This window comes from Pinus tabuliformis, chromosome J (genome assembly GCF_031772625.1).
Source record: "Pinus tabuliformis cultivar Carrire ecotype Pingquan chromosome J, CPIR1, whole genome shotgun sequence".
Classification (NCBI taxonomy): domain Eukaryota; kingdom Viridiplantae; phylum Streptophyta; class Pinopsida; order Pinales; family Pinaceae; genus Pinus; species Pinus tabuliformis.
This window is the reverse complement of record NC_142295.1, coordinates 789,857,044-789,866,405: the sequence shown is the minus strand read 5'-3', so window position 1 is coordinate 789,866,405 and position 9,362 is coordinate 789,857,044.

Below are 9,362 nucleotides of genomic sequence, written 5' to 3'. Positions count from 1 at the left end.
GAAGAGGGCGCAGACAGTTAATCTGCTATAATTGCGGAGGACCTGGGCACTACGCGCGTGACTGTATGAATCCGACTAGAACATGTTGTTCGTATTGTTATCAGTTTGATCATGAAGCGGTAGATTGTCCCACGTTGATCGCATAGATGTGCGAGAAAGGGGTACTACAACCTACTTCGACTCAAAATATCCAAATGATGAGGTCTGAACCACGCGAAGAAGACCCCAACGTGAACATGGTGCTCAGGAGCAGCGTGACCACAGGGGAAGATAAGGGAAAGCAACTCGAAGAAGATACATGGGTTCGTAAGGCTCCTATGAAGGAACCTGAGTTTGACTTGGAACGCACAAGGGAAATGTTTATGGAAGCTAAGAAGAGCTTCATAGAGGCCTCTACTTCAGGTAGTAAGGATCAACCAGAGCTAGGAATGGATCCTTCTATGCTTACTACCTTTTTAGAGACATGCATGAAATTGCTGCGCAATAATAAGGCGGTTAAAGGATTACATGAGTTGATAACTAGGTGCGCAGGGTCAGGGGAACCGCGCGTAGTTCGGAAGTTGGGAAAGCATGCCTTGCGCACTGGGAGGGAAATGCGGTTGACGGCGCAAATTGGCGAATATGAGATGGATCAGGTAATCCTAGACCTGGGTTCGGACGCGAATGTGTTACCAAAGCAGACATGGGAACGCATGGGCAGGCTCGCGTTACAGTGGTCTCCTATTCAATTATGGATGGCGAACCAACAAAAGATCTTGCCCATGGGAAGATTGCAAGGGGTAACAGTGGATGTCGAAGGTGCGAGCACGTAGACTGACTTTAAGGTAATAGAGATTGTGGATGACAATAACCCTTACCTCGCGTTGCTAGGAATAGATTGGGCCATGGATATGAATGGAGTCATTAACTTGAAGAAGCGAAGATGTTATTCAAGAAAAAGTATCTACGCGTAGCAATTCCGCTAAATTCGGCCGAAGGAGCGCGCTACACTGAACCTATGCACGATGATAACCATGATGATGAACTGGATTGCATTTACCAGGTAACGGCGCAAGACCAGGATCGGGTGAACCCAACTGCAGATGGGAGAATCTCACGGGACGCGTCAGTTCCTGTACTTCGGATTCAGATGAAGAAATAGAATGCTAGCAGAACTGGTTGCACGAAGTAATAACGCTGAATTGCAACATGATGATTAGATCATTGCAGTCTGTGATGAATGAAGCAAGGGAACTGCCAACATATGATGGGGAAATAGGCGTGGATGAATTCGTAGACAAATTTGAAAGGGCAGTGCTAGAACAACGACAATATGGTGCGATGGAATGAGCGTTCCACACGACACCCGCACGATGGTGGAATACACACCATAAGAATATGGGGAGCTGGTGCGAATGCAGAAGATGGATGCACTTACGGTTTGGAAGACCCTAGCCTCAAATGCGAGCCAGGCAGCCAGGGAAAAGCAGTTTGCATGCCCACCTGTGTTGTTGGGTGCAGACGTGTGCTGTGCAAGCACATCCCACGTTAAGGATAAAAAATTAGACCCGACGCGGCAGCAGTAAAAGTGACGCACACCACAAATACCCCACGCCGGAGCATTCACAAAGCTATGCGGAATCATGAATAGAGTTTATTAGGTGGGATGAATGGATTGGAACCTGCATGTACCAGCGGTTCGATGGGCTTATAGGACCATAAGAAAAAACCAGAGTGCTAAAATGACCCCAATAGTGACAAGAAGAGAGGAAACTAGGAGGACAGAGAAGAATCCCCAGACCACAGCTCCTGAAGTTGGGACAGGACGCGAGGACCTGGGTAAAGGAATTACGTAGTTACAAGAAGCCATTTGGCGAGGGAGCATGAAACTTCGTGAACTCGATGACGAGTGGGCATGGCTGAGAAAGAGAAGTGTGACATTGGATGAAGAGATCAACGAACTGGAAATCGAAGTTGCGCAAGCGGGCCACGAGAAACTAAGCATGATGGGATCAAGTCTAGCTGGCCCTACTGCTACATTAGAAAGAGTTGCAACCCTGCTATCATGGCTATGACCGCACCCTACTAAACAGGGGAGCGTACCATACAAAGAAGGACGCGACGCACTACCAGACACAAGGTTATTTGAAGGGTGCCCATAGCTTGGGCTAGCAGGAAAATGGAAGCCTCGCACCGGGGGTGCAACCATCTGACTATATGTAGGAAGCACAGTCTCAGCGCTCCAAGCAGTTCAAAGAAGGCATGGGACTATAAACGAGTCTGCGGAGCATTGTGGAAAGGATTTTCTGCGTTGGGCCAGTATGTCACAAGGATCACGGTCGTGCATAAGGGGCTGTGCTGTTGCGCGAGTAGGCTGGAAAGTGACCGTTGGTGACACTGTTCATGACAAGATGTCCAATTTAAGGCAACAAGGAAAGGACGACGGACAATTAAGACACGGGCCAGAACTAGATTTGAAAAGATCTACCGCCAATATCGCATTAATGAGCCAAGAAAGGGGGGAACGGATGAATTTGAATTCCGGTAGGCCTATAAATCCTAGAGGGTTTGACAACAAGTTCAATATTTGCAGCATTACCGAAAGAAATGCAGGACCTTCTCAGAAGAGCAATGTCGACCACCAAGGACGCCACCCCAAGCCCTATGTCACCAGTCGGGGATGCACTGGAAATTCAAAAATCACCCCAAATGTCAAGGGCCAAAAAGGATCCTCATGTAGCCGGACCAGTCCGTATGTCTCCGTGAAATCTACGGTTCGGCAAACTATCGATGGAAGAGAAGGGAAATACCTATGTTGCCAGGAAACGTGGCTTCGAGGACGGGTACGGGTGCAGGGACGGGGTACGTCATTTTTCGAAACAGGGTGCATGGGTTCGTCGGGGGTATATTATAATTTATATATATAATATATAAATATTATATTTTATACATTATAATATATATGAATTTGCATATTTTCAACTTTAAACAAGAAAACTAAAATATTTATAATTTAAACTTTAAATATTTAAACATGCACATCATTGAACATTCAACATTCACAATGAAATTTCAAAATTTCTAGTATGATATTAAGTGCAAATTTGAGTTTACATATTAATAAGAATCATGATATATGTCCATTGTCATACTATATTGAAAATTTTCCTTAAGGCATCTCCAAACAAGAACTGAGAAATTTTAAAATACTAAAAAATATCTAATAGTGAACAATGGCTTCCTCAAGCCATGTCATCAGCATCACTTAAATCTTCAGTTAACATGCTCTCCAGGTAGGGATGACTCTCATCTTCGGTCTCTTGCTCATCCATAGCAGCTAGAGGTAGCTCAATAAGGCCATATGGTTGTATCTCCTTGTCCACACACATAGCATCGTTTGTGTATTGGTCCCATCTCTTGAAAGGACCCTCATTGTATCTAGGGTCTTTTCGAAATATGGGACGAAGTTTGCTATGAACGTACACTAAGTTATCTACCTTCTTTGAGCCCAACATATTTCTCTCTACTAAATGGATAAAGGCATAAGTACTCCAATTCCTCTCGCAAGATGAAGAACTAACTACCTAGAATATTAGGGGAAGCCCATTAAATTAATTAAAAATAAAAAATAAAAACTAAAATGAACCCCAAAGAACCCAAAAGAACCTGATTTTGGGGTTCCAAGTACCCATCATCAGGGTTCTCCATACCCGTCAAGACAAAAGAACCTAATTTTTTTAATGAAGAACCTAGTTCTTCATAGAAGAACTTGGTTCTTATGGGTTCTTCTCAGAAGCACCCGAACCCGAATCTGGTACTTGGGGATGATAACCCAAGACAGGTTCGAGAACCCCACCCCTGGGTTTGGGAACCCATGCAACATAGGGAAATACAGTCAATATTGAGAGCGATGATGAGGAATAGGATCCTCTGACCTTTGTCGAAGAGCTGGAACTAGAGGAAGAGATGGGAGAAGACATCCACCCAGTACGCACCACAACAAAGCTTCCCAAGTATGTCCCTCCGCGGAAAGGGAGGGTAAAGGCACCTAAAGATTTGGATGTTGTTAAGAGCACACTCAACACCCCGTTCCTCCCTGCAGAAGTTCTGTTCGAAGGTTCAGCTGTGGGCTGCGTACCCACTATGAAGTTTGAAGACTGGGACCTCACGGATAACGAGAAGTTTCCTCATTTGGAAACTAGCCAGATGATGAAACAAAGCACGAAGGGGGCAGTTACAACACTGTAGCCATGAAAATGGTTGCGCGGGGTGGAGGAAGCCGACCTACTCCACCTCCTATCGATTCCACACTTTCATCGGGCCCCAATCACGATATTTGTCATTAGGCAACTACTTTGCCTGGTGCATGATGGGTACTTGTGGCTGGAAGAGCCCATTCCCATCACGACAGATCTCATTCATAGGATTTCTCAGCTTCCCTGTGTAGGAAGGGACCCCGCGGAAATAGCTGGTGCAAGTGGAGACTTGATGATTGCAGAGGCCATGAAAAAGAAATATAAGTTGGAGAAAAAGTGCTGGGTTGTGTTATATTCTTTCCACGTAGTTAATAGGGGGTTTGAAGGGCACCCGTAACCCCACTTTATGGGGTTCGGGGCAGCGCCCCAGAAAATTTTGGTTTTGGACCATATGTTAGGTTGGGCGGACCCACCTATGGTTTTGTGCATGATTTTCGCACATGTTTTTTGGACGCGATGGTTTTCGGTCCATGGTATTGGACGCGATGGTTTTCGGTCCATGGTATTGGATGTTTCGGCATGTATAAATATGTATTGTAAGATTGAAAGGAACATAATGAAAAATCAAGCTGGTAGTCCCGGTTTTGGGATCCAGGGAAAAATCTCTGTGCATATGTGTTTTATGGGTTATGCTCTCGCATTGTTTATTTTATTTGTTTAAGAATTCGTATGCAGGTAATTTCTGTACAGGGTTAAAACCTACATTTGGTATCAGAGCTATTTTGGCTTCAAGGGGATGCCTTTGTTACTGAGGGGTTTCGCTCGGGCCTGTGGTAGACCCTGTTCAGTGGGAGATCTGCGAGATCGATTCTGGTGGTGAAAGAAGATGGCGAGTAGTGGAAAGATAGAGATTGAGAAGTTCAATGGTTAGAATTTTGAGTTGTGGAAACTCAAGATGGAGGATCTGTTGGTGGATAAAGATCAGTGGATCGCGGTAGATCCGGGTACTAAACCATCGGGAGTGACCGATGAAGAATGGAAGAAGTTGGATCGGAAGGCAAAGAGCACAATACGATTGTGTGTCTCGGATTCAGTATTGCTGAATGTATCAGGGGAAGCTACGACAAAGGCTTTGTGGGTCAAGTTAGGGACTTTGTACCAATCTAAGTCTCTGGTGAATAAACTGTTCCTGCGGAAAAAGCTGTATAACCTGAGGATGAAAGATGGAGACTCAGTGACAGAGCATCTGAATGCGTTTAATACTGTGGTAAGTCAGTTATTATCTGTTGATATTAAAATTTCAGATGAAGATAAGTGCATCAGTCTTTTGTGTTCTCTACCAGATTCGTGGGATAGTTTGGTTATTGCAATAGGTAGCAATGCAACTGCTTTGCAGTTTGATAAAATAGTCTCAGCCTTGCTGACGGAGGAGATGAGACGGAAAAATATGGACAACCAGAATGGTGATGCCTTGTCTGTACGAGGACGGTCCCAGAACAGAAACAAAAATAAGTCATCGAGTGGGAGATCTAAATCTAGAGGGAGATCTAAATCTCCAGGAAAACCTACAAAGGTGGTGTGCTGGAAATGCAGAAAGGAAGGGCACTTCAGAAGGGATTGTAAATCTAAAGCTCCTGATAAAGGAAAGGGATCTGATGATGCTCCTTCTGCAGAGGCGAAAACCACCTCAGATGAAGGTGGGGATGTGTACTTGGCTTCTTCAAGTACACATGTAGATCATGAGGCATGGTTGATTGACTTAGGTGCATCCTTTCACTTCACTCCCCATAGAGAGTGGTTCTGCGAGTATGAGAAATACGATGGTGGTGATGTCTTCTTAGGAGATGATAGGAAGGCTAGAATCATTGGTCGGGGAAAAGTAAAGTTGAAGTTGCAAGGTGGAAGGGTTAGAACACTTCCGGGTGTTCTACATATTACTGCATTGGCCAGAAATCTGATTTCTGTAAGCAAGTTGGATGATGCAGGTGTAAAGATGGTGTTCGAGAAAGATACCTGCAAGATGGTTCGAGGAGTACTGATATTAATGCGGGGAGTTCAGATTGGAACTCTGTACAAGTTGCAAGGTAGCACTGTTGTTGATGGGTGCAATAGTTCTATGGTTCCTGAAAATGGAGTAGAGAATCTAGTGGTCTCTGGAGAGAAGACCATGTTGTGGCATCAAAGGCTTGGACATATTAGAGAGAAGGGCCTTCGAATACTTCATGGTAAAGGTATGGTAGAAGGTATGAATAATAGCTCTCTGGATTTTGATTTCTGTGAAAATTGTGTATATGGGAAGCAGAATCAGGTGAGTTTCCCCTCTGGTGGTAAGAGGACGAAACATATATTAGAGCTTGTGCACAGTGATGTGTTTGGACCTGTGAAGGTTCCATCTCTGGGTAAGTCTGTGTACTATGTATCATTCATAGATGACTTCTCAAGGAATACATGGATATATTTTCTTAAGAAGAAATTTGAAGTCTTTGACAGGTTTAAAGAATTTAAGGCTCTGGTGGAAAATCAGACAGAGAAGAAGATAAAGGTGCTGAGGACAGATAATGGTGGAGAATTTTGCAGCAAGGAATTTGAAGAATTTTGTAAGAAGTGTGGCATAGCACGACAAAAGACTACTCCATATACACCTTAGCAAAATGGATTCGCAGAAAGAATGAACAAGACGTTGATGGAAAGGGCAAGAAGCATGCTCAGTGGTGCCGGGTTAGGATAGGAATTCTGGGCAGAGGCGGTGGATACTGCATGTTACCTGATCAACAGATCACCTTCATCAGCGTTGGAGGATAAGACTCCACAAGAAGTATGGACTGGTAAGAAACCCTCTCTTTCACATCTAAGGGTATTTGGATGTGATGCATATGTACATGTTCCAAAGGAGAAACGAACCAAGTTGGATAGTAAATCTGAAAAGTGCATCTTTATTGGATATAAGGATGGTTTAAAGGGTTATAAGCTTTGGAACCCAGTCACACGGAAGGTTGTGTACAACCGAGATGTGTTGTTCAGAGAGGTAAAAGATGTTATTCAACATGAAGTCCAACCAAAGGAACCTGAGAAGATAGAGTTTGAGCCAAAGGAGGAAGAATCAAACTCTGCAGCAGAGGAGGAATCAGAAGATGAAGAGCCACAAACTCCGGCTATGAGAAGATCAGTTCGAGAAAGAAGGCAGCCAGAAAGGTACAGTCCATCTGCTTTCAGTTCAAATTTTGCTTTGTCTGTTACTGATAATGATCCCAGAACTGTGAAGGAAGCAGTGGATTCAGAGGATGGAAAAATCTGGAAAGAGGCCATGGTCGATGAAATGGCATCTTTGCACAAAAATAAGGCTTGGGATCTGGTGGAGTTGTCAGCTGGAAAGAAACCCATTGGCAGCAAATGGGTGTTCAAGAAGAAGACAAATGCAGAAGGAAAGGTGGAGAAATACAAAGCTCGGTTGGTAGCAAAAGGTTATTCCTAGGTGCCGGGAATTGATTTTGGTGATATTTTTTCTCCTGTTGCCAAGGTAACTTCTATTAGATTACTTTTATCTGTTGCTGCTGCTTTTGATTTTGAGGTAGAACAGATGGATGTGAAGACAACATTTCTTCACGTGGATTTGGAAGAGGAAATCTACATGAAGCAACCTGAAGGCTTTGCGGTGAAGGGTAAGAAAGAACTGGTATGCAAGTTAAAGAAGTCTCTGTATGGGTTAAAACAGTCACCAAGGATGTGCTATCAGAAATTTGATACATTTATACGGGGACTTGGCTTCACCAGAAGCAAAGCAAATCATTGTGTGTATTTTAAATTAATTGGTGACCGTATTATTTATCTGGTCTTGTATGTGGATGATATGTTGCTGGTTGGAAATGACAAAGAAATTATCCAGGATTTGAAGACCCAATTGTCCTCCAAATTCAACATGAAAGATCTTGGTGCTGCAAACTATATTTTGGGCATGGAAATTAAAAGAGATCGGTCAAAGAGGAAGCTCTGGTTAAACTAGAGGAAGTATGCCGAGACAATACTCCAGAGGTTTAATATGCAGGATAGTAAACCGGTGAAGGTTCCTATTCCTGTAGGTGTGAGGTTATCTGTTGAACAGTGTCCCAAGACACAAGAAGAGGAAGAGGACATGTCCCGTGTTCCATATGCAAGTGCAGTGGGTAGCCTGATGTATGCAATGGTCTGTACTAGACCAGACATTGCACATGCAGTGGGAGTATTGAGCAGGGTTATGTCAAAACCTGGGAAGGAGCACTGGACATCAGTGAAGCGGGTTTTCAGGTATTTGCGTGGCACTAGTGATTATGGTTTGTGCTACCAAGGAAGACCAGGATTGGACAGAGTGTTGGATATTCATGGCTTTGTTGATGCAAACTGGGCTGGAGATCTGGATCAGAGAAGATATACAAGTGGGTATGTGTTTAACCTATTTGGAGGTGCAGTCAGTTGGATGAGTAAGAAACAATCTGTAGTGGCACTATCAACTACAGAGGCAGAATACATGGCAGCCACTCATGCAAGCAAGGAAGCAGTTTGGTTGCAGAGATTGTGTTCAAGTATGGGGTTAGTACAGGGAGCTATAAGAATAGACTGTGACAGCCAAAGTGCAATTTTCTTGGCAAAGAACCCTGCTTATCATTCAAAGACAAAGCACATTGATGTTAAGTATCACTTTGTGAGGGATATGATAGAAGACAGAAAGGTGTTGCTGGTAAAGGTGGACATTTTGAAGAATATTACAGATGCATTGACAAAATCTGTGAGCTCTGAGAATTTCTCTTGGTGTAGAGAAGCAATGGGAATCTCAGGGCTGAAAAAATGACTAAGCTCTCCTGTGGCCCCCTGTGGAAAGAAAACAACAAGTGGGAGATTGTTGGGTTGTGTTATATTCTTTCCACGTAGTTAATAGGGGGTTTGAAGGGCACCCGTAACCCCACTTTATGGGGTCCGGGGCAGCGCCCCGGAAAATTTTGGTTTTGGACCATATGTTAGGTTGGGCGGACCCACCTATGGTTTTGTGCATGATTTTCGCACATGTTTTCTGGACGCGATGGTTTTCGGTCCATGGTATTGGACGCGATGGTTTTCGGTCCATGGTATTGGATGTTTCGGCATGTATAAATATGTATTGTAACATTGAAAGGAACATAATGAAAAATCAAGCTAGTAGTCCCGGTTTTGGGATCC